Source organism: Canis lupus, chromosome 38 (assembly GCF_011100685.1).
Source record: "Canis lupus familiaris isolate Mischka breed German Shepherd chromosome 38, alternate assembly UU_Cfam_GSD_1.0, whole genome shotgun sequence".
Taxonomy (NCBI): domain Eukaryota; kingdom Metazoa; phylum Chordata; class Mammalia; order Carnivora; family Canidae; genus Canis; species Canis lupus.
Window position 1 is genome coordinate 9,032,554 of NC_049259.1, and position 25,036 is coordinate 9,057,589.

The 25,036-nt window shown below is 32.2% G+C and overlaps 1 protein-coding gene across 4 annotated transcripts in view; it reads left to right on the forward strand.

Moving 5' to 3' along the window:
- BRINP3 (BMP/retinoic acid inducible neural specific 3) overlaps positions 1-25,036 on the forward strand; it is a 376,978-nt gene that overhangs the window by 222,730 nt on the left and 129,212 nt on the right. The window lies entirely within an intron of this gene.

The window sequence follows — 25,036 nt, forward strand, 5'->3', positions numbered from 1 at the left end:
ATACAAAAGATCACATCATTGCAGATAGAATTTTACTTCTTCCTATCCAATTAATATGATTTGCATTTATTTTTCTTGCCTAATCACCCTTGCTAGGACCTGTCTTAAAGTGATGGATAGAGTTTTATTCCTAATTTAAACAAGAAATCATCCTTTCTTTCACCATTAAGTATGATGTTAGCAGTGACTTTACCATAGATGTTCTTGACATGTGGAAAAAGTTCCTTTCAATTTTGTTTGAGGAGTGTTTTTATAATTCAAAGGTGTTGATTTTTTCACATGTTTTTCAGTGTTTATTTAGATAGTATATGTTCCTTAATTTCTTTATTCTATTTATATTATATATTAAATTAATTGATTTTTCAGATATTAAGTCAAACTAGCATTTTCTTGGAATAAATTCCACTTGTCGTGATGGATGTTTCTTTTTACTGCTGGGTTTGAGGTGCTAGGATTCTGTTGAGGATTCTTACACCCATATTTATAGGAAATATTAGTCTATAGTATTCTTGTGATATCTTTAGTTTTGATATCAGGCTAATACTGGCCTTATAAAAGGAGTTGGAAAGTATTCTTTTTTTTTAAGATTTTATTTATTTATTTATGAGAGACACACACACACACAGAGAGAGAGAGGCAGAGACATAGGCAGAGGGAAAAGCAGGATCCATGCAGGAAGCCCAATGTGGGACTTGATCCTGGGACTCCGGGATCATGCCCTGAGCCAAAGGCAGATGCTCAACAGCTGAGCCACCCAGGTGTCCCAGGAAAGTTCTCTTTCTCTTCTATTTTGTGAAAGAATTTGGAAAAAATTGGTATGGATTATTCTTTAAATGTTTGGTAGAATTCAGTGGTGGAGGCATTTAGGTTGGGGCTTTTCTGTGTGGGTAGTTTTCTGATTTTTATTTTATTTTCTTCACTTGTTAAAATATTATTCAGAGTGTCTATTTTTGAGTCAGTTTTGGTAGTTTGTATTTTTGTAAGAATGTTTTCATTTCCTCTAAATTATCTAACTTGGTATTTAATTGTTCATAGTGATCCTTTACAATTTTTATTTTTTCATTTCTGTAATGTCAATAGTAATTTCCTTTGTTTAGTTTTGATTCCAGTTAGTCTTCTTTCTTTTTATCTTGTTCAATCCAACTAAATGTTTGTCAATTTTGTTGATTTTTTTTTTTCAAAGTACAAGCTTTTGACTTTACTAATTTTCTTTGTTGGTTTTCAAAATTTCTATTTCATTCATTTTCATTCCAATATTTATTATTTCCTTTCCTCTGCTTCATTTAGGTTTAGTTCTTCCTTTTTTCTGTGTTTTCTTTCTTTCTTTTTTTTTTTTTTCTTAAAGATTTATTCACTTTAGAGACAGAAGAGAGACAGATGGGGGGCAGAGGGACAAAAAGAATCTCAAGCAGACTTGTGCTGAGCTCAGAGCCCAATGGGAGTTTGACTGAATGACCCTGAAATTAAGACCTGAACTGAAATTAATAGTGGAGCACTTAACCGACTCCACTATCCAGGTGCCGTTTTCTTTCTTAATATAAGCACTTACAATTATAGATTTCTCCTTGTCTTTTGCTTTAAGTATTTTTATTATGATGTATCAATATGTGGATCTCTGTGTTTATTTTACTCAGAGTTTATTTTACTCAGAAGTTATTGCCATTATTTCTACAATATTTTTTTTCTTCTTCTTGCTGTTTTCTCTCCTCCCTTCTGGTATTCCCAGAAGCATATTTTGATACACTTTAAATGTTCCACATTTCTCTGAGGATTTTCATATTAATTTTTTTTCTCAGCTTGCATAATCTTTTTTGATCAGTCTTCAAGTTTGCTATTTCTTACGTCTGTCAGTTCAAATCTATAGTTGAGCCCTTCCAATAACTTTTTTCAAATTTCACTTATTATACTTTTTATTTCTAGGATTTCCAATCGGTTGATTTATAACTTTCATCGTTTAAATTTATATTGTCTGACATGATATTATCTTTACTTTTGTTGTCATTTTTTTTAGTTCTATAAGGTTAAGAATGGCTATTTTGAAGTCTTTTTCTGATGAATCTGATATCTGATTTCCCTCACAAGCAATTTGTTTCCTGCTTCTTTTCCAGGATAGATAGATAGATAGATAGATAGATAGATAGATAGATAGATAGATATAGATATCCACATTTCATCATTCCTTCTTATTTTTATGCATGCCTCACAATTTTTGTTGGCAAGTGAACATTTTAAATAATATATATGGCAACTCTAGGTACTATTCCTCAATAATCTAAACATTTTTAAAATTTACCAGTTTTATAATTAATAACAATTATAAAATTATTCAATAATTATTATAAGAACTGGTGAAAAATTCTAATACCTTAAGAATAGGATCTGCAAAATATATTTTAAGTTTATTATTTTATAATACATAAAAACAGACTTTTTCAAGATCTCTTTCCCTCTGATGACCAATCCTCAACATTTGATACCATTTTAGCTTCCAGAAATATTAAAGTGATAGAATTTAAGACATGGATTGGGAAACAAATAGATTTCCAGAAAATTCCTGGATAATTTAAAAAAATAGTTTCCTACTGCAGGCTGAGGCTTTCTAAATCCATTTATATTCACGTAATCCCACATGAAATAGATTTGCTAAAAGTAAGATACAAAGCATCTATTCCAGAGATATGAGCCACTACAGAGGAAAGAACTTAGATACCATTCATCACCTTAATAACTTTTCAAACACTAGTAAAGCAACTTTTAGAAAAGTAAGAAAGAAGAAAGGAAAGAAAGAACAAAACATATTGATGTCTTTATAAAATATGCCCATCATGAATATAATGGCTTTTATTAGCAATTAGAAACAAATGGAAATTTACATTATATTAACTGAACTTTCAATTTTATTCATAGTATGCAGAAAAATCAAAAAATAGGCGGGATGTTTTCCATATTAGAACACAATTATAATTTAATAGACTTACACATCCCGTTTGTTATAATTATATAAGAGTAGATGCCAAATATCAGGGTAAAAATAATGATGAAATCAGAATGGGAGAGTAGAGTCAGTGAGATCATAATTTGTGGAAGAATGTAACATAGCAACCATTAGAAGCTTTTTTGATTTTGACAACCCCCAATTTCAGACTCTTCAGAAGCATATTGGTCTAGAAAAGTAGGGAAAAACCTGATCAAGATTTTTCTTTTTGTAGTGTCAAGTTTTTATTTGAATTCTAATTAGTCAACATACAGTATAATATTATTTTCAGAACTTAGTGCTTCAGCATATATATATATATATATATATATATATATATATATATATACATATCCTATATATCCTGCCTGCCCTTATTCCATTCGCTCATTATTTTCACCTGGCCTCATGCCTTTCACATTCAGCATTTTGTCTCTTTACGTATTTGTCCCCACTTTATTGTTGATGCAATTCCAGAGGTTGAACTAAAAAAATGACACATTCCAAATACTGGGAACGTCAAAGAATCCTAAAATTGAAGCATATGTATATACACACACATATATGTATATATACATATATATATTATGGAAAGATATGTATATAGAGAGAGATATAGATATATACCACATCTTTTTTCCATTCATTAGTCAATGGGCATTTGAGCTCTTTTCATAATTTGGCCATTACTGATACTGCTGTTATAAACATCAGAGTGCATGTATCCCTTCAAATCAGTATTTTGCATCCTTTGGGTAAATACCTAGTTGTGCAATTGCTGGGTAGTTCTATTTTTTTTTAAGATTTTATTTATTTATTTGAGAGAGAGAGCAAGTAAGAGAGAGAGAGAGTGAGCAAGTGTGAATGGGGTTGGAGGAGGTGGAGAGGCAGAGGGAGAGGGAGACTCAGGCTCCCCAATGAGCAGGGAGCCTGACATGGTGCTTGATGGCAGGCAGATGCTTAACTGACTGAGCCACCCAGGTGCTCCAAGGTAGTTCTATTTTTAACTTTGTGGTCAGAAATAATCTGTGTTGGTTTGTCAGTCTCTTTTTCTCATGACCCACCAAGATTTCTATTAGTAAATACCTAGGGCTAAAGAACCAATTTCACTATTCATACTTTATTTCTTACTGGGATCTTCTCCCATACTATCTAAAACTGTTTACATTTTACCTATGTCCCAAAGGTCTCCCTATTCAAAATCTTTCATTTAGTCATTTAAAATATGTATACATTCACAGTGCCTGGGTGGCTCTGTCAATTATGTTTCTGACTCTTGCTTTTTGACTCAGGTCCTGATCTCAGGGGTTGTGAGATCCAGCCCCATGAATCTGAGCCCCTGAGGGCTCTGCCCTCAGCAGAGACTCTCCTGGAGATTCTCTCTCTTCCTCTCCCTCTGCTCCCCGCCGACCACACACACACACTCTTTCTTTCTAAGAATAAATAATAAATCTTTAAAAATAAATGTATACTTCATCCATTAAACCACTCACTCCTTAATTTGAATACTTAACATATGAATTCTAGAATCACAGTATCTATCTGCATGCAAATCCCAGTTGATCATTAGTCGTGACACCTGGACAAATGAAAATAGTCAACTTCTCCCTTAGGTTCACCATCTCTAGAATAGGAATTGTATAGAATTGTTGTGAGGACTGAATGAGTTAATATTTGAAAAGCTCTTAAAACAATACCTAGCATGTAAAAAGTGCTATAAAATGTTAGCTATAAGTATTTAACATATAGTTATTGAGCACTTATTATATTCCCAGAGTAGCTTATTTATCTTCTGATCTCTCCACCCGGAGCTCAGTACAAGATAGGAGCTCAATAAATGCTAATTGGAATTAAATGAACCCAACTCAGCATGAGCAGAATTGATGATGTTGTAGCAATCAGAAACTGCAGCAACCCCAGAGTTCCACGTTGCTAAAATTAGGTGAGTGGTTGCAACTATAGTATGGATGCTGAGACAGCTTTGAAAAGTTTTACAGGAATCCCCAATAGGCCTTTATCTTTCAACCTCCTCATATTTCTCCTGCCTCTGAGTAGCAGAGTAACAGCTTTTCTAATAGGCAGGAAGAGAACTTAAAACCATCTTTTGGAAGTGCTTATTTTTAATAAGAACACACAATTGCTCTTTTATAATAATTCTGTGTATTCCACTTCCTGTTCTCCAAATCATCAAGATCACAGCACAGCTCAACTATGAAATCTCATCAGTGTAACTAACTGTAAAACTCTTTGGCAGAAACTCCTGCCACACTAAGCATGGAACACATGCAGCATTGTACACGATGACACTCAACAGATATTTGTTGAATGTATTTTGTTGAATTTGCGAAATACCAGCTGCTTGTAATAAAGGTGGTTAGAAAGGAAAAATGTCTTCTTAAACTCTGTACAGATTGACTATCTGTTGAATTTGTTTCACAGTAAATCTGACAACCCTTCAGTTGAGAGAATTGTGTTCTCTCATTTATTGGGTGAATAAAAATTCAATTTCTTTTGTTAATTATCTTTTAGTCTTTTTAATCATTAGTGTCTAAATGCAAAGAAAAACTAGATTATCTTTCTTTTTATAACAGCTCTGGAAAGTAAAGTAAGAAATTGTCAGAATGTATGTGCATGGTTCATGAGTTACTTGGGGGTTGGGTGCTTTGTTTTGAGTTTCATAAGGAACTTATTTTTTATAGAAATTATAAATTTACTATACAATTAAGGAGAAAATCAGAAATTACTCGTATACTCCCTGCAATCACACATGCATAGCCTCCCTCATTATCAGCAACCCCACCAGAGTGGTACTTATATTAGAGTTGATGAACATACACTGACACATCATAAGGACCAAAGCATATAGAATACATTTTAGTTTGCTCTTGTATTACACATTCTATGAGTTGGATAAGTGTGCAAAAATATCTACCCATTTTTATAGTATCATAGAATTTTTACAGCCTTCAAAATTCTATGTGCTTTGCCTCTTCACCTCTTCTCTCCTGCTCCCCATGACCACTGGCAACCAGTGATATTTTTAGACATTTTTAGTGATATTTTATGAGATATTTTTAATCTCCATAATTTTTTAAAAGATACTGCTAAATAGCATATCGATATAAATGAAAGAAAAAAACAATTTTACATTCTTCCTCTCCCTTGTCGTTCTGAAATTGATTTATCTACCTGTCAACAGATTATAACTAGCCACTGTAAGACATTGCACGTTTTTCTCAAATTCTTCTACTGCATTTCTGGAGATAGGATTTAATACTTTCATTTCCCTTATTTGTACATATCCCCTGTTTCAACATGTCACATAATGTCAGAAAGAGCTAAGAGAGCAGAGCAGTGACAAGCTCTGATTCCGGAGTCACGTGCCCATAGACTGTTGTCCCAATTCCACTACTGATTGATTGAGTGATCTTGCTCCAGTTAACTATCTTTTCTATCAGTTTAATCATCTTTAAAAAGGAGATAATAATAGAACTTATGTTATATAGTTGTCATGAAGATTAAAAGAGTTAATATACTTAGGTGCTTAGAACATTGCCTCGCACATATTAAGTGCTACCTAAATGTTAACTTTATTAATTATGCTTATGAAACAGATAAACAAAAGGCTCAGAAACAAGCTCTAGTACAGAAAAAAATAATTTGTAAAAGAAGATAAATAAGCCAGAATCTCTTTACCCTTTACAAAAGAAGTTGGTTATTAAAGAGGGAACCAAATCAAAGGGTTAAAAAGGGCAGATTACTTATTAGAACTAAAGTATGATACAATAATCCATTTATTAAAATTTAAGAAAACTTATGGAACCTGAGATGGAGGCTAGGTTCTGGTGAATTTACATATTTTCACCCATGATCACTAGAAGACTGTTGGGGAAAGAGGTTTCAGAACATTACAAAATTTTCTTTTACAAATTGCAGGGATTAAAAAGAATTTTAGGGATCCTAAATTTAAACAACCTTATTTTTTATGAATGGTCAGATTCCATTTTGCCCCGGTTGTTATCATGAATTATGGATAATGGTATTATTAGGTCTAGATGTTCTTGACTTGCCTTTTATCTTTTCAACAAAGCACATGCTTTTCATGACTAAAGGAGACAGAAGAAAGCTTGATATACCTCTCTTAAATAATAGCGATTTCTAACTGAGAAAATAAGCAAAATTCTAGGAAAGTTCATCTGCAAAATAAAAATTTTATTGACATGTATTTGTAAGTTAAAGTATATGGTACAAAGTTTGGTATAAGGGAATAAATACCTGTACTAGTTACTCTCAGTTTATTTCAATACAGGAAGGGCATTGCTAATAAACAACTGTCCCTTTGAAATAAGTTTTTATTAATGGAACTATTGAGATATAAGAAATTATGTCAAAGAAGAACATCTGTTCTATGCATTTCATATTTTTAATAATAAATTTGTTTGTTATTGGTGTTCAATTTGCCAACATACAGAATAACACCCAGTGCTCATCCCGTCAAGTGCCCCCCTCAGTGCCCGTCACCAATTAACCTCCCCCCCTCTTCCCCTTCCACCACCCCTAGTTTGTTTCCCAGTTAGGAGTCTTTATGTTCTGTCTCCCTTTCTGATATTTCCTACCCATTTTATCAAAAGTCAACATTATGTTGGCAACTCCTAAAAATGCACTTGCATCCTCCTCCTCAAACTTGTTTTTCTCTCATGTTCCCCTAATCAGGTTCTGCAGATGTCTCTGGCCCCCATCCCTTCTGTTTTCCATTCCTGAAAGGAAACTAAATCAGACACTTCCCATTGTAAAGCTTTCCAGTTACTTCCCCCTATTTCATTTATGACCTTTCTAGTGAAGTCTGCATGCTACCTCAAGATGAACCCTCTACAATAACTTCTTCTACAGAGTTGCTTAACACTTAGAGTGCTTCTTATTGCCTATTACATATAATGGTCCACAGAAAATAATCTCTGAAATTGAATGATGCAATGCTTGTCCCTTCCCTATGCAACCATTTAATCACTGACTTGTGTACATTGATATGTAAAGGACAGGGTTATCAATTGATGGATAGTGCAAAGGAAGTGAATGGAGATCCAAAACCATCCAAGTTAGCTGGAATCTAAATGGACACAAAATATGACATTGATATAAATGTAAAGTTACAAAACAATACTGCATCTTTCTTAACATTCTGAACAGTCAATATATAATAACATATTATAACATAATATATTATATTATATTCTTCCATCTTAAAAGTTGAACACTTTTGCCCAGGGAATTAATTAAGAATCAGCTAAGTTTAAAAAGTAATTTATGACATGATATATTATACCAAATTTATTTTATGCCACTTGATAATGGATATTTTTCCCATCGCACTGCTTAAAGAGGAGCTAAAAGTTTAAGTGATCAAAACTCACTAGAGGATGTGCTGGGCATTGAATTCATATTTCAGATTGCTGCTTTTCCCTCCAGCTGGATTGTAAAAGGTTGAGGTTAAATTACTTTTACATTTTAAAGTGCACTTTAAAGTGCATTAGCTTCCTAACATTTCTGCCCTGAAACGGTACACTAATTTGATATTTGTCCTATATCCCTTTTTCTATCTAATCTAGCTAGAAATCTGAGTTGACCTTAATTGTATTATCTTTACTTTTAAACTACAGTCGTCTATTAGCAATTTTTTGGATCATAAATGGAAAATTTTGTCATTTTAAAAATGATTAGATATTTTCTTTTAAATTTAGAGGTTTCTTCGAGAAATATAATAATACTGTCAAGCTTAAAATATATAGCATTAGTCATTTGTGACTTACGCAAGTAGAAAAGGTTGGAGCCTATTTTAGTTAGGTGCATGAAAAATGTACTCTCACCTTCACATAACTCAAGAATGGCTAAAGCAATTTAGTTCAAACTCTCAAACAAGTTCACCTTTGGTCCAAGTTAAAGTTTGAAAAATCTCATCTAAAATGGAATCACGCCCAGAGAAAATTATGACCTAGAAAGGAGACAAAAATTTAAAGATCATTCTTTAAAAAAAAAAAAAGTGTGATATACAATCTTTACCAAATTAAAACAAATTCACTTTTCTTGCTGCTTATTTTGATGAAAATCAATTGCTAGTTTTTAAATCTGTAACATCTTACAGATAAGTTAAATTTTGACTTTAATAATATTAGTAAAAACATTTAAGTACTTTTCATTGAATTAGTAAAATTGGGAATTAAAACAAAATAAATACAAAATATGTGGCCCTTAATTGCTGGATATAATTCAATGTTTAATGCCCTACTTTAGAGTAATTTTGTCTGGAAGTTTACAAATAACCCAATTAATGTGCTTATTTAGTGCGTGTTTATGTAGTACCTGTGATGTACTCAGCACTGCTATGTATTTGGTCTACATAAATGAAAATGATGGGATTTTTAGCCTTGAGATATTTAATCTGGAGAGGCAGATATCTAAACAGATAAAAAGCAATATGGCAAAAATAAATTTACTTCAAGGACACTCATTAATTCTTACCTGGGGGAGCTGGTAAGAATGCTCAGAAAAATCTAATCAGGGTCTTGAAGGGTAAATAGTAGGGTAGTAACATAGAAAGAAAATTCCAGACAGAAACAAATGCTTTGAAATGTGAAAGAATGAGGCATGCTAAAAAGTAAAAATGAGAAGTGAAGAATTTCAGTCTATCTGTAGAACTTTGCAACTGATTTATGAAAAGCATTGTTTACCAAAGCCATAAATACATAAATTTTTTTCCTAATTCTGTACCATGTCTTTAGCCTTTCCCAGTTCTTTTTTTTATTTGATACATTCGACATGTCACAATTTGTAAATTAAAGGTACCCAGCATGATACTTTAATACATTTACACATTGTGATATGATTGCCATCGAAAAAATATTTATCACATTAAATAAATAAATAAATAAATTTTGTTAGTCCTTTATATATTTTGGATATTAACCCCTTATCCAATGTATGGCTTGCAAAATTCATCTCCCTGTTTCATTTTGTTGATTGTTTCTTTTGCTGTGCAGAAGCTTTTGAGTTGGATACAGTCCCACTCGTTGATTTTTTGCTTTTGTGCTTTTGGAATCATATCCAAAAGAATTAGTGTCAAGAGTCGTGTCAATCAGTTTCCTCCCTACATTTTGTTCTAGTAGTTTTGTGATATCAAGTCTTTTGTATAAGTCTTTGATCCATTTTGAGTTAATTTTTGTGAATGCTGTAAGATAGGGGTCCATTTTCAAGGTTCTGGTGTTTTTCTGTGCCCTCTATTCTGTTTTATTGGTGTATGTATCTATTTTTTTCTGTTTTTTTTTTGTTTTTATTGTATGTATCTATTTTTGTGCCAATATTATACCATTTTTGAAATCAGAATGTGATACCTCCAACTTTGTTCTTTTTTCTCAGGATTGTTTTGGTTATCTAGGGTCTTTTGTGGTTTTACACAAATTTTCCTAATTGTTTCTTTTGTACCTATGAAGAATGTTTTGGTGGTTGGATGGGGAGTCCATTGAATCTGTAGATGGCTTTGGGGATTATGCCCATTTTATGGTTCTTTCATGGCTTTGGTAACATTTATTCTTCGACCCATGAACACAGGATGTCTTTCCATTACTTTGTGTCTTCTTCAATTTCTTCCAGTAAAGTTTTATAGTTTTCCTTGTAGGTATAGTTCACTTCCTTGATTACATTCATTCCTATGTATTTCATTGCCTTTCATGCTATTGTGAATGGGATAGTTTTTTTTTTTTTAATTTCCTTTTCCAAAGTTTTATTAGTGTAAAGGAATCCCACTGATTTCTATAAGTTGATTTCATAACCTGCTCTTCACTGAAATCATTAATCCCAACAGTTTTATCTTGTTTATTTTTGAGAGAGACGGGGAGAGATAGAGAGCATGAGCAGGGTGGAGAGGGGCAGAGGAAGAGGATAAGATGGAATCCCAGTTAGGCTCCATGCCCAACAGGGAGTTTGATACTACAACCCTAAGATCATGACCAGAGTGCAAATCAAGATCACTTAACCGACTAAGCCACCCAGGCACTCCCCAATAATTTTTGCTTGATTCTTTGGGACTTTTATCTATATATAAGATCATATTTTCAGCAAATCGTGGAAATTTTATTCCTTCCTTTCCGACTTAGATGCCTTCTATTTCTTTGACTTGCCCAATTGCTCTAGCCAGGACTTCCTATGCTACATTGAATAGGAATGACTAGAATATGCAACCCTTATCTTCAACCTGTTCTCAGAGGAAATCTTTTCAATTTTTCTCAATTACATATAATATCAGAAGTGGTTTTATTGTATATTGCCTTTATCATATTGAGGTATGCTCCCTCTATACTGATCTGTTAAGAGTTTTTATCATGAAAGGATATTGTATTTTGTCAAAGACTTTTGTGCATGTGTTTATTGATATAATCATGTGATTTTATTTTATTTTAGTGATGTGATGAATTACATTTATTGATTTGTGTGTGTATGTTGAATCATCGTTAAATGCCAGGGATAAATCCTACTTGCATGATAAATCCTATTTGTATGATTCTTTTGATGTGTTCTTGAAGTTGGTTTGCTAATATTTTGTTAAGAATGTTTGCATCTGGGACTCCTGGGTGGCTCAGTGATTGAGCGTCTGCCTTCTGCTCAGGCTGTAATCCTGGGTCTGGGAATTGAGTGCCCCATCGGGCTCCTGTGAGGATCCTACTTTCCCCCTCCCTGTGTCTCTGCCATTTTCTCTCTGTCTTTCATGAATAAACAATTTTTTTTTTAATTTTGCATCTATGTTCATTAGGGGTGTTGGTCTGTAGTGCTGTTGTTATGGTTGTTTTTCTTGTGATACCTTTATCTGGCTTTGGTTGCAAGGTAATATTAGCTTCATAGACTGTTTGGAAGTGTTCCCCCCTTCATCAATATTTTGGAAAAGATTTAAAGAGGATTTATATTAATTCTTTAAATGTTTGGTATAATTCACTAGTGAAACTCTCTGGTCCTGAAGTTTTCTTTTTTGGAAAATTTTGATTACTGACTCAATCTCTTGACTTGTTGATCTAGTCAGATTTTGGGGGGTTTTTCTGTTTCAGTTTCAGAAGATTGTATATTTCTGGTAATGTACCCATTTTTTTTAGGTATATAATTTATTGGCATGTAATTGTTCTTTGTAGTCTCATAATTATCCATATTTCTGTAGTATCAGTTGTAATGTCTTCTTCATTTCTAATTTTATTTATTTGAATTTTCTCTCCTTTCTCTTTACTCTAGCTAAAGGTTTGTCAACTTTGTTTATATTTTCAGAGAACCAGCTTTTATTTTTGTTGATCTTTTCCATTTTTTGTCTGATCTTTAGTTTGTTTATTTCTGCTCTGATTTTTATTTCCTTCTGCTATATTTGGTTTTAATTTGTTCCTTTTTTCCAGTTAAGGTGTAAATTTAGGTTATTTTTTGAGGTCTTTATAATTTCTTAATATATGGATATTTTTCTGTAAACTTCAGAACTATTTTTGCATCATCCTGCAAAAATTTATATGCTGTATTTCCATTTTCATTTGTTTCAAGATGTTTTCTTATTTCCCTTTAAAATTCTTTTTTGATCCATTAGTTATTTAGAAGTGTGTTGTTTAGTTTCCATGTATTTGAAGATCCACTTACTGTCCTCTTGTTGTTAGTTTCTAATTTTACACCATTGTGGTCAGAGAAGGTGGTTGGTATGATTTCAGTCTTCTTAAATTTGCCAAGATTAGGGGATCCCTTGGTGGCTCAGCAGTTTGGCACCTGCCTTTGGCTGAGGGTGTGATCCTGGAGTCCCAGGATGGAGCCTCACATCGGGCTCTCTGTATGGAGCCTGCTTCTCACTCTGCCTGTGTCTCTGCATCTGTGTGTGTGTGTGTGTGTGTGTGTGTGTATCTCATGAATAAATAAATAAAATCTTTAAAAAAATTTGCCAAGGTTACTTTTATGTTTTATCATATGGTCTATCATGGAGAATGTTTCAAATGCACTCAAGAACGTGTATTTTGCTGCTGGTGGATGGAGTGTTCTATATATGTCTATTAGATCCATTTGTTATAAAGTGTAGCTCAATTCCAGAGGTGCTGTGATGATTTTCTTTCTGTGATGATTTTCTTTCTGAATAATCTATTACTGACAATGGGGTACTGAAGCCCCTATTATTGTATTGTTTCTTTCTCTTTTAAGATCTGTTAGTTTTTGTTTCATATATTTTGGTGCCTAAATTTGGGAACCATATATAATTGTTATATCTTCTTAATGTATTGACCCCTTTACCATTATATAATCACTTTCTTTGTTTCTTATTACCATTTTTGACTTGAAGTCTTCTTTGTCTGATAAAAGCATGACTATACTTGCTTTCTTTGCTTAAAGTATCATCTTCCACCCTTTCACTCTGAGCCTGTTTTTCTTTGGAGTGGAAATGAGTCTTCTAAAAGTAACATTTAGTTGGGTTTTGTTTTTTAATCTGTACACCCACTCTGCTTTTTAATTGATGTGCTCAATCCATTTACATTTAAGGTGATTGTTGATATATGAGGATTTTAATGCTGTCATGTCATCTTTTTTTTTTTCTAATCGGTTTGTATCTCCATTTTTCTTTTCCTTATTGTTAGTACCTTTTACAATTGGTGGTTTTCTACAATGATTTGCTCATTTTCTCCTTTTTTTATGTTTTATGTTTTTGCACTAGATTTTTGTCTTGTGATTACCATGAAGTTTGTGTAAAACATTTCATAAATTAAATAGTCCCTTTCTGTCAGTGGGAGCAACTAATCTTTTTTGCCCATGCAACTTTTATCATTTTCCTCCTCCTCTTTTATATATTTGTTGTCATAAGTTTTGACAAAGAGAAGATAAACACTAACAGAAGGCAGAGATGCAACAAGATATTCTAAACCAGAAGAGGAAAAAAATAAAAACTTAGCCAAATAAGAATGAGGCAAAAACGGTGAAAAAAATAAAGGAAAATAAGAAAGTGACTAGTATAAAGAAAAATTCAAACCTGTATGCATACAATAAAGTTTAGTAGCCAATGCTACTAAAACCTAAAATGCAGCCAAACAAAAAACCAACTCGATTTGATTAAAATCATTTGACTAATAATAACATCAAGTGTATTTTGAAACAAGTGGTTCTCAACACCAGCAGCAGCACATTAAAATTCTCCAGATAACTTAAATAAAAACTTTAAAAAGTAAGAAAAAAATAAAATTCTCCACATAGCTTTCAAAAAGCACCAGTGCCTAGGCTCCAATTAGAGTGTGTCAAAATTTCTAAAGGTAGTATTAAAGCAACTCAGGTGATTTGAATGTGTAGTAGAAGTTGAAGTCCATATTCTAAATAAAGAAATTATATAACTAAATTTAATTAAATTGAAATCTGGGCAGGGATACATATCTAAAATTTTTGTTGATGACATAAGCAGAGAGAGAGAGAATAAAATAAATAAAATTTAGTAAAGTGTCTAGATGAAGATAAATATACAAAATCAAGAATTTACCAACACTAACTATATGGAGGTAACTAACTCCTTGAAGGATGGCTAAGCTAAAAAACAATTTTTTAAAAATTAAAGGTATTAACATATGTGTATTTTTATCTCAAAAATTTATACACATAAATAGATTTTTAAAATGTTTCGTAGAGAGGCACAATGGGGGGCAAAAAAAGAAAATGGACTATACTAAGGAAAAAAGAAAGCCAAAAGGAGAAAAGTGCAACTTGTTTCTTCATCCTCCTCCATCACCATTTAAAACATGATGAAGAGATAATCAAAGGGAGTTAGAGATCATTTCTTTAAATTATGTCCTTCTATACATAAGAAAGTTAAGACCAATCATTTGGATGATTTTTTCTAGAAAAGAGAAGGACTAGATTTAGGACTAAAACTCAGTTTTCTTTCTTTAGATTCTAAAGCTGAAGGAATATTGATGGAAGAAAACATTAGTCAGGACTAATTACCATTTTTATTTTAAGTCACTTAAGTCTACAGGATTAAAGAAATGTATGCTTTAAAATAACATATATCTTTCTGTTCATATTAGGTCTTAAAATTATATCATAAGATATTACTCAGATATTTCCATATAACTCATCTTTTTAGTGTTTGCTTACTTTAAATTCAATCTATATCACTTTAAAAGTAAATATTATCTATTAATTTGATTTATATTTCAAGAGGCTACTCAGTTATATACATCTATGTATCTATAACTCTATAGCTTGTCCTTCTTAGAAAATCTTATTTATTAAGTACTCACATATATCCTATGTAGTTCCTATGTGCAGTTCTTCATCCCAGATCTGTCAGCATGGATAAAATGAATCATTTTTGATAACTAGGAACTTTGCCACATCATTAATAAAAACTGGACTAATAGGAGAATGGCATTTTGTAATCTGTGGTTCCCTTTTCTGTAACAAAAACATATTTGTATAAGATTTAACTATTTTTATTGAAGTAAAATTGACATACAATGTCCTATTATTCAGGTATAAATTATAATAATTCAATATTTTTATACATTACAAAATGATGCCCATGATAAGTCTAGTTACCATCTGTCACCATAAAAAGTTATTACAATATTATTGACTATATTTCCTATGCTGTACATTACATTCTGATGATATTTATTTTTATAACTGAAAATTTGTATTCCTTAATCTCTTTTATCTATTTCACCCACCCTAAAACCCACTCCCACCTGTGATAACTAACAGTTTGTTTCCTGTATCTATGAGTCTATTTCCATTTTTTTTTTTTAGATTTTACATACAAGTGAAAGAGAAGTATTTCTCTTTCTGTGTCTGATTTATTTCCTTTAAAATAATGCCCTCTAAGTCCATCCATGTTGTCACAAATGGCAAGATTTCATTCTTGTTTATAGTTGAGTAATATTCCATTCTATCTATCTATCTATCTATCTATCTATCTATCATCTATCTGTCTAATCTTTATCCATTCCATTCATCTATGGTTGGATATTTATATTGCTTCCATAACTGAGCTAGTACAAACAGTGCTACAGTAAATATAGAGGTGTATATATAATTTTTAATTGTTACTTTCATTTTCTTCAGATAATTACACAAAAGTGAAACTCTGAATTGTAGTGTACTTCTATTTTTATTTTTTGAGGAATATCTATACTCTTCTCCATGGTGGCCGAATCAATGTACATTCCTATAGACATAGGAATTCTCCATATCCTCGTGAACATTTTTTATTTTTGATAATAGCCAATCTGACATGTTTGAGATGATATCTCATTGTGAGCTTGTTGCATTTCTGTGATAGTGATGTTGAGCATCTTTTAATGTGCCTGTTAACTATCTGTATGCTTTCTTTGGGAAAAAAAATGTCTATTTAATTTATCTGCTCATTTTTTTTACATTAAGTTGTGTAATTTCTTTTTTCTAATTAATTCTTGATTGGATATATGATTTGCCAGAGTCTTCTCCTATTTAATCAGTTGCTTTTCTTTTTGTTTTTTTTTTCTTGATGGTTTCCTTTCTTGTGTGGAGGCTTCTTAGTTTAATAGAATCCCATTGGTTTATTTTAGCTCTTATTGCCCTTGTCTGGGTTCAAAAAAATTGCTATGACCAATATCAAAGAACTTATTACTGCCTATGTTTTCTCAGGCTTTTTATAATTTCTGGTCTAATATATAAGTCTTTAATGAGTTTTGAATTTATTTTCACATATGGAGTAAGGTAGTGGTCCATTTTCATTCTTTTGCATGAGGCTTTCCAATTTTTTTTCTTTTTTTTTTTTTTTTTTGGCTTTCCAGTTTTCGGACAACAAAGAGAGCAAATTAAATTACCTAGAGATAAAAGAAAATAGAAACACAACTTTCAGAACCTATAGTTTTCAAATAGTTCTAAGTGGGAAGTTCATGCTAATACAGGCCTATTTCAAAAGGAGAAGTTACAACTGACCACAGAAATACAAAGGATGATAAGAGATGAATATGAACAATTATATGTCAACATATTGGATAACCTAGAAGAAATGGATAAATTACTAGAAACACACAACTTTCCAAGACTAAACACAAGATTGAAAATTTGAATAGATTGATTACAAATATTGAAATTGATTCAATAATTTAAAAACTCCCTCAAAATTAACATCCAGGACCATAAGATTCACAAGTGAATTTAATCAAACATTTATTTATTAATGATAGACATAGAGACAGAGAGAGGCAGAGACACAGGAGGAGGGAGAAGCAGGCCAATGCCGGGAGCCCGATGTGGGACTCGATCCCGGTACCCCGGGATCGTGCCCCCGGCCAAAGGCAGACGCTAAACCGCTGAGCCACCCAGGAATCCCCTTAATCAAACATTTAAAGAAAAGTTAGGACTGATCTTTTTCAAACTACTCCCCAAAATTGAAGAGCAAAAATGTCTCCAAAATCATTTTTTAAGGCCAGAATTACCCTGGTACTGAAAAGAGACATTGACAGCACATGTGCACACACACAGACACAAAGAAAATTACTGGCCAATATCTCTGGTGAACATGGATATAAAAATTTTCAACAAAATATTAGCAAATTGATTTTAACAATATATTAAAAAGGTCATATACCAAAATTGAGTGGGATTTATTTTAGAGATTTAAGGGTGGTTTAGCATCAGCAAATCAATCAACATGATAACCACATTCACAAAACAGGGATAAAAATCATATGCAGAAAAAGGATTTGACAAAATTTAACAGATATTTATGATAAAAAGTCTCAACCAAGTGGGTATAGAAGGAATGAACCTAAACATACTAAAGACTATATATGACAAATGCATAGCTAATATCATAATTAATGTGAGAAGTTTAAAGTTTTTTTTTTTTTTTAAGATCCAGAATAGGACAAGGTTGCCCACTCTCACTATTTTTATTCAACATAGTATTGGAAGTCTTAGACACAGTACTTAGGTAAGATAAAATAATAAAAAGCATCAAAATTGGAAAAGAAGTTAAATTGTTATTATTTGTGGATGACATGATATTATATATGGAAACCTCAAGAATTCACCAAAAACTGTTAGAACTAATAATGAATTCAATACAGTTGCAGACTGCAAAAGTAACATAAAATAATTTTATAGCAGTTTGGTATGCTATTAATGAACTATCAGAAAGAGAAATCAAGAAACTAATACTATTTAAAACTGCATAAAAATATCTAGGAATAAAAAAATATATATCTAAGAATAATTGTAATCCAGGAGGTTGAAGTCCTGTGCTCTGAAAGCTGTAAGACATTGATGAAAAGAATAAATTTAAAAAAAAGTATTCTGTGCTTATGAGTTAGAAGAACTAATATTGTTAAAATGTCAGTACTTCCAAAAGCCAGCTACAGATTCAATGCAATCCTCGTCAAAATACCAGTGATATATTTCACAGAACTAGAACAAAGAATTTTAAAATTTGTATAGAACCACAAAAGATCCTAAAGAGCAATCTTGAGATAGAAGAACAGAGTTGGAGATGTCAAGCTTCCTGGTCTCAAATACTACAAAGCTATAGTGATCAAAACAGAGCATCAGAGCTTGACTAAGATACACATATATGTATATTTATGATCTAATTTTTCTATATCTATCTATTATCTATCTTTTCCCTAAGTAATGCAGGTATTTTTATTTTTATATAATATGGAGATATTTACACAGTAAGCAAGTGACAAAACTGGAAATAGAAACCAATTTCCTAACCACAATTTGTCTTTCTTTCCGGTAACCTAATTATTTCATTCTCTATGCTTGAAAAATCTAGTCTCACAATATAATTAAACATAATATGGGTATTTGTAATTTGAAATATATCACCTTTCAAATTTTTATTTTTTTATTTTTTTTATTTTTTTACCTTTAATTTTTTTTTTAAGATTTTATTTATTTATTCATGCGGGACACACACACAGAAAAAGGCAGAGACACAGACAAAGAAGCAGGCTCCATGCAGGGAACCCAATGCGGGACTCGATCCCGGGATCTGGGATCACGCCCTGAGCTGAAGGCAGCCTAAACTGCTGAGCCACCCAGGGATGCTGAGCCATCCCTAACTCTGAAAATTTTAATGTCATTTTTCAATAGCCTAAACTATAATACATCAGAAAACTTAAAGGCAAGTAGAGAAAATACCTAAGTAATCTGAAAAGCTTTTATAATTTTCATTCCTAAAGTCCATTTTTTTTTATATTAGGACATCATATTAAATCCAGGTTTTCACTTAGAAACTATTCAGAAACATATCTACCCAGCTTGCTTATTTGATTTCCTCACTGATAAGTCTTAGTAATAGACTTTCAGCTTGGCAAGAAGGACTGGTAGTCAAAATTATAGTAGTTATATCAATAGATAAGGTTACAGTGAGATAAGGGGAGGGAGCAACCAACCTAAACAGCTGAAGTGACACCTCAATAAAATATATCTGAAATAATAGCTCAGTCATTCCCAGCAGGTCCCATGTAATGCATGGGCAAATATCTTTACACTCAATATATTATAAAGGTTATTTGTACATGAACTAGACCAAGAAAAGGTGAAATTTTAATTATTTTAAAGGGCAGAGTAGCTTATTTTTTATTTTAAAAATATTCCATAGGAAATTAGTAAAACAAAAAACCTTTAATAGAAAAAAGTAGTCTTCAAAAATAAAGGAAATAAAGTAGTCTAGCGGATTGTTCAGAAAGAATCCCTTTAAAAGTTCTTCCCTAAAAATAAAATAAAATAAAATAAAATAAAATAAAATAAAATAAAAGTTCTTCCCTAACAACGTTAAATGAATGAGATATGAACGAATAGGGATTTTCGCTTGTAATCTTTCATAAGGAAAAAGGAAAACACATAATTTGAAATTATATTCCCACTGAGGAATCTTTTTTCTTCCTTTTAAGATTTATCTTTACTAGCTTGCTGGATTTCTGTGTTTACTCTGGCTAAGAATCACCTGGTTGTTTGGCTAAAGAGCAACTCCAGAGATTCAAAGTTAATAGTCTTGGTGTTTTATAACCATGGGTGCATGTGTTCTTTGGACTATACTTTGGGAAATGCTTACTGCCAACAAAGCTCCATGAAGTCCCAGAGGTACCATGGAGATACAGAAATCCCTTTGGAATTCTGATCTCTGAAGGTAATAAATAGGAAGGAATAACATAATAAGGATTATGATTTGGAGAAAAGGAGATAGAAAAGGAAAGCAAAAATTGCAATGAGAGTTCACATTGGATTTTTATTTTATTTCTAAATTAATCCCAAAAATATACAAATATACACTCTAAAAAATGATTAAACTTTTTGTCCTTTCCATTTTTACTGTCTTCTTGTGATAAATAATTGTATCAGTTATAATTCCCAGGCTGTGTTTCAACCTAAAAAAAAAAAGTAGAGGAGGGCAGCACTGTAGAGTGTGTTTGCAAATTGCTGAGAGATTTGTCCAATTTATTGTAGTTCCCCCCCTGGCTTTTAGAATTTTAATAATATGGATATAATTCATGTGGATTATAAGATTCCTCTTTCTCTTATAATTTTTGTTTGTTTGAAGTCATTCTAGTGCTGACTTTTAGTGATAATCAGTGGTTAAAGAATTTGAGTTTATCCAAAGTTTTTCTGTGTGAGCAAAGCCAATTATTTTTGGGGGAAAAAAAAAAAGAAAGAAATGACAGCAGAACTGTTTCTGTAATGGCCAGTTGAAACAAGAAATCCACTTCTGTCTTTCTAATTACTCCTGAGACTGTTGAGTTTTAGCGTGGTGCGCTTATCTGTTCTCTCGGGCGCTTGTTTAATTGGGTGACAAATGGAAGAATATGACAGTTTCAGTATGAAAGTTTAGCTAGTCTGTGCACAGGCATTCGTTGTCCTACCATAAAAAAGATAACTGAAGTCAGAGCTTTTGATATGCTTAAGGAATTCAGAAATATTCAATACTGCTGAAACTTCAAAAGGCTATAATAAAAAGTTTTATATTTTTAATCATAAGCAATAAGAAATGTTTTAATAAGTAGTTCAGAAAAGTAATATTAAACATGGAATTTTAGAGGAGTAATACAAAAAAATTTGCTAAGGTATTTTTTGAAATAAAACAGCAGGAGCTGTGGGAAATGGTACCATGCATTCTACTGACTCCTGATGTAAAACAGAACATAAAAAATAAAAATAATGAAATGGTTTGATTATGTTTAAACACAAAAGAAAGCTATGTCTAACAAGGTGCCTTGCTTCAGTATCCCAGAATGGCAGAGCATTTTGCGGTTGGCATTTCGACAGTGACAGATTGTCCCAGGCTGTGCTTTGTGTGCACTACTAGCCATGATGGATTGGCAGTGCCCTTGATTCTCCTGCCGTCATTCTCCAATGTGGTGTTAGGGTTTTTTATTCCGATACTTGACATTTGCATCTGCACATGTTTTAGTTATTTTGTCAAAGGGAAGCAAAATAGATCATTCAATTGATAAATTTTTATATCTGGAGCATCCGCTCATAATTAACTGCTTGGTGCATACCAAATGGGCAGAATGGGTAGATTAGAAATAGACAGATAAAATAAATTGTAAAACATGGGCACCTGGGTGGCTCAGTGGTTGAGCTTCTGCCTTCAGCTCAGGTCGTCATCCAGGGTCCTGGGATTGAGTCCTGCGTTGGGCTCCCTACCGGGAGCCTGCTTCTCCCTCTGCCTATGTCGCTGCCTCTCTCTCTGTGTCTCTCGTGAATAAATAAATAAAATCTTTTTAAAAATTATAAACAGAAACTAAGTGAAAGACTCAGTTTGGTTTAATTCCTTGCTCACTCATCATGGCAACAGGTATTGTGAACTTGGTGGCATTTGCTCAATTGTAGGTTAGAGTGGATAACATCTTCAGTATATTGTCTGTTTCTTTTCTTATTTCATCAAAGAGAGAACACATAGAGGCATATCTTGGAGTGGTTGAATCTAGAGATACAGAAGGGATTTGGAAACGGGATAAGAAAAGCCATAAGAAATAGCCCATGCATGTTCTTTTGCAATTAAAGATGACTATCTCCAAGGGAAAAGAAATATGGGCTGAGGACCCTATCCTAATCCCATGTCTTTGTCATATTGAATGTAGCAACTCCTGGTTTTGTGTTTTTACTTTAAAAAGGATAACTGATAACATTGTTGTTGAAAATGATTCTAAAACACTGTTCATTTTATACGATTATTTATTTGCATTAGCCGCCCCCCCCCCCAAATATTTGTATTCTGAACTTGGGTTAAGAAATTGTTGTTGTTGTTGTTTGGTATTGTGTTTCAAAGTTGGTAGTCATTTGAAATAGATTCAATAACTAAAAGGCAATGAAATTGCAATTCATAGAATAAACAAAATGAAATCATTTTGAAATATTTTACTTTTGTTAGCTTTCATTTCTAAAATACATGTAAAGAATGCTTCCTTGGATTATATATATATTCTTATGTGAAGGACTAGAAAAGAATTTCTGCCTCCTGAGTTCCCTCAGATGTAATATCTCTGCTCTGGGGGGAGTGGTGGTCAGGTCCAGGGTGGCATCAACACCTGCATTGCCAGTCTAATGCCACTTGCTGGAACACAGGCGGCATTCCACGGCCCTGACCAGGTTACAATTGGTTTGTTGTTTGTAACTGCCCTGTGGCAGTGAAACTTTATTTGTTTTGGGTTTTTTTTTTTTTTGGTATTAATATTGAATAATTCAGCAAACTGTAAACCAACTCTAGTGTAATAATATTCCTTCAGACTTCATATAACGAAGTACAAATTTACCATTTATGTAACATCATTGTTATAGCTACCACAAATGTAGCTTTTAGGAAAGTGTCCATTTTTAGACTCTTTTAGAAAGTGTCAATTTTCTAAGTGTGTGTGTGTGTGTATATATAGAAATTATATATATATACACACACACATATATATATATATGTAGTTAGTAACCCAATGAAACATTTTTTTGCTATATAGTTTCTTCCAATTGCTGTGATTTTAAGCTCTGCATTGTTTAAGAAATAAATCAAAACAGCATCTGTAGGAGTGAGCTTATAGATTTGGCCTCTCCAAGACCAATCAAGTGCCACACATTGAAATTCCATGGTAACCATGGTTTGAACATAAAGGAGTCCTGATGCTATTTGGCAACCTTGTTGTGACTAAATTGTACCCAGTTTACCTTATTCCACATCAAACTGAATAGATACTTTTAGAACCTGAGAACATTTCTTTTTTCTAGCCTCCTGTGTAATTTTATATTTTAATGGGGACTGAAAGGACATACACAGTCTCTCTCAACAGGCTTATATGTGGGCGCTTGTGTATTATGATGGAGGGTAATTTATAGGCTATGAAAAAAATAGGTCAGTCATTATAGCACTGCCTGGACTCATGGTGGCAAGTATAAGCGAACACTGCACTAAAGCAATTGCTCTCCAAGAAGACATACTCTGCTTTGTCCCCAAATAAAATGTGTGCCCTGTCTTTTATATTATTCTCTTCACACCTTAATAGTTTATTTCTCATGCTATGATTTGATATACATTATGTCTCATTCCTTACATTTTATAATTCATAGTTTTATTGTCTATCTTGTACATGCTTTATGAATATATGTAACCTAATATTGTTTATAATCATACATTTTATCTTTGTGTTTCAAATATCTCCTGGGGAATGAATTCTAGATAGCTTTTAAAAATGCAACCCTAAAATGGATGCTTCTAATATTTAAAAGTGTGTTATTTATTGAAATTCTGGGGAATAGAATTAAAATAAATAGTTTTCAGCATAAAGTCATTTGCATAGATAAATAATTCAACAATAGTTTTTGCTCCTTTACATTTAATTTGTATTGGATTCGTGTTTGTGCTTTTAATGTAAAGATATAAGTCATCTAGTCATTGGTTATATATCATGTACTATTTTAAACTTCTATTATATGGTTAGAGCACGTTCATGAAATTGACAATGTCAAATGTATTTTAAATAATGATATTAATTGTGTGTCATGGACTTAGTGTAATGGGTTTTATTGTAGAAGATGAAATTTAGTATCGATATACTCATGTATTTTTCACTTGAAGGCATATAGTATTTTGTATATGAAGTTATACTTTCCCACAAAACTTAGTATAAATAAAGCAATAATAATAACTTAGTATAAAATAAAGCAATTTTAAAAATAAAGGAGGTCCTCGTTACTAGAATATCTTTATTCAAATATGAACATTTTCATATGCTTGTTTGTGATTAACAATATGTTTGAAAATTCATTTCCTAATTAAATATTAAGCCCCACAAATATTGCAGCATGATAAAGAACTAAGACTTCACTGAATGGCAGTTTGATGTTAAGTGTTCAGTGAAAGGAAGAAATAAGAATCAATGACTGCAAAGGAAAAAATAAATGGTAAAAATATCTTTAAACTCGGGATCCCTGGGTGGCGCAGCGGTTTGGCGCCTGCCTTTGGCCCAGGGCGCGATCCTGGAGACCCGGGATCGAATCCCACGTCGGGCTCCCGGTGCATGGAGCCTGCTTCTCCTTCTGCCTATGTCTCTGCCTCTCTCTCTCTGTGTGACTATCATAAATAAATAAAAATTAAAAAAAAAATATCTTTAAACTCAATATTCACCTTTGAGAAAATAGAAATGATACGTGTAATTGCTAACTCTTATGTATAATTTATAATCAAATATCATATATGTCATACAATTATATACCATAAATTATTAGTATCATGATAAATTATTATATATATTTAATCATAACAAATAATACCCCAAAACTTATATAGTTACAAATATTAAATTATATATGTTTTAGTATCCTATCATGATATAATTATCATATATTATTGGTTACAACCATATATTCATATACACACACATACACACACACACACATTCAGTATCAGCATTTTCTAAAGGTTTTCATTAGTTTGATAGCTTAAACCCTATACATCTATAAGAGATCCTACATTAGAACATAATAAAAATTAATCAACACTTGTATTTTACTATTCAAAAGTCTAATGTAGAGTAGAATAAGCAT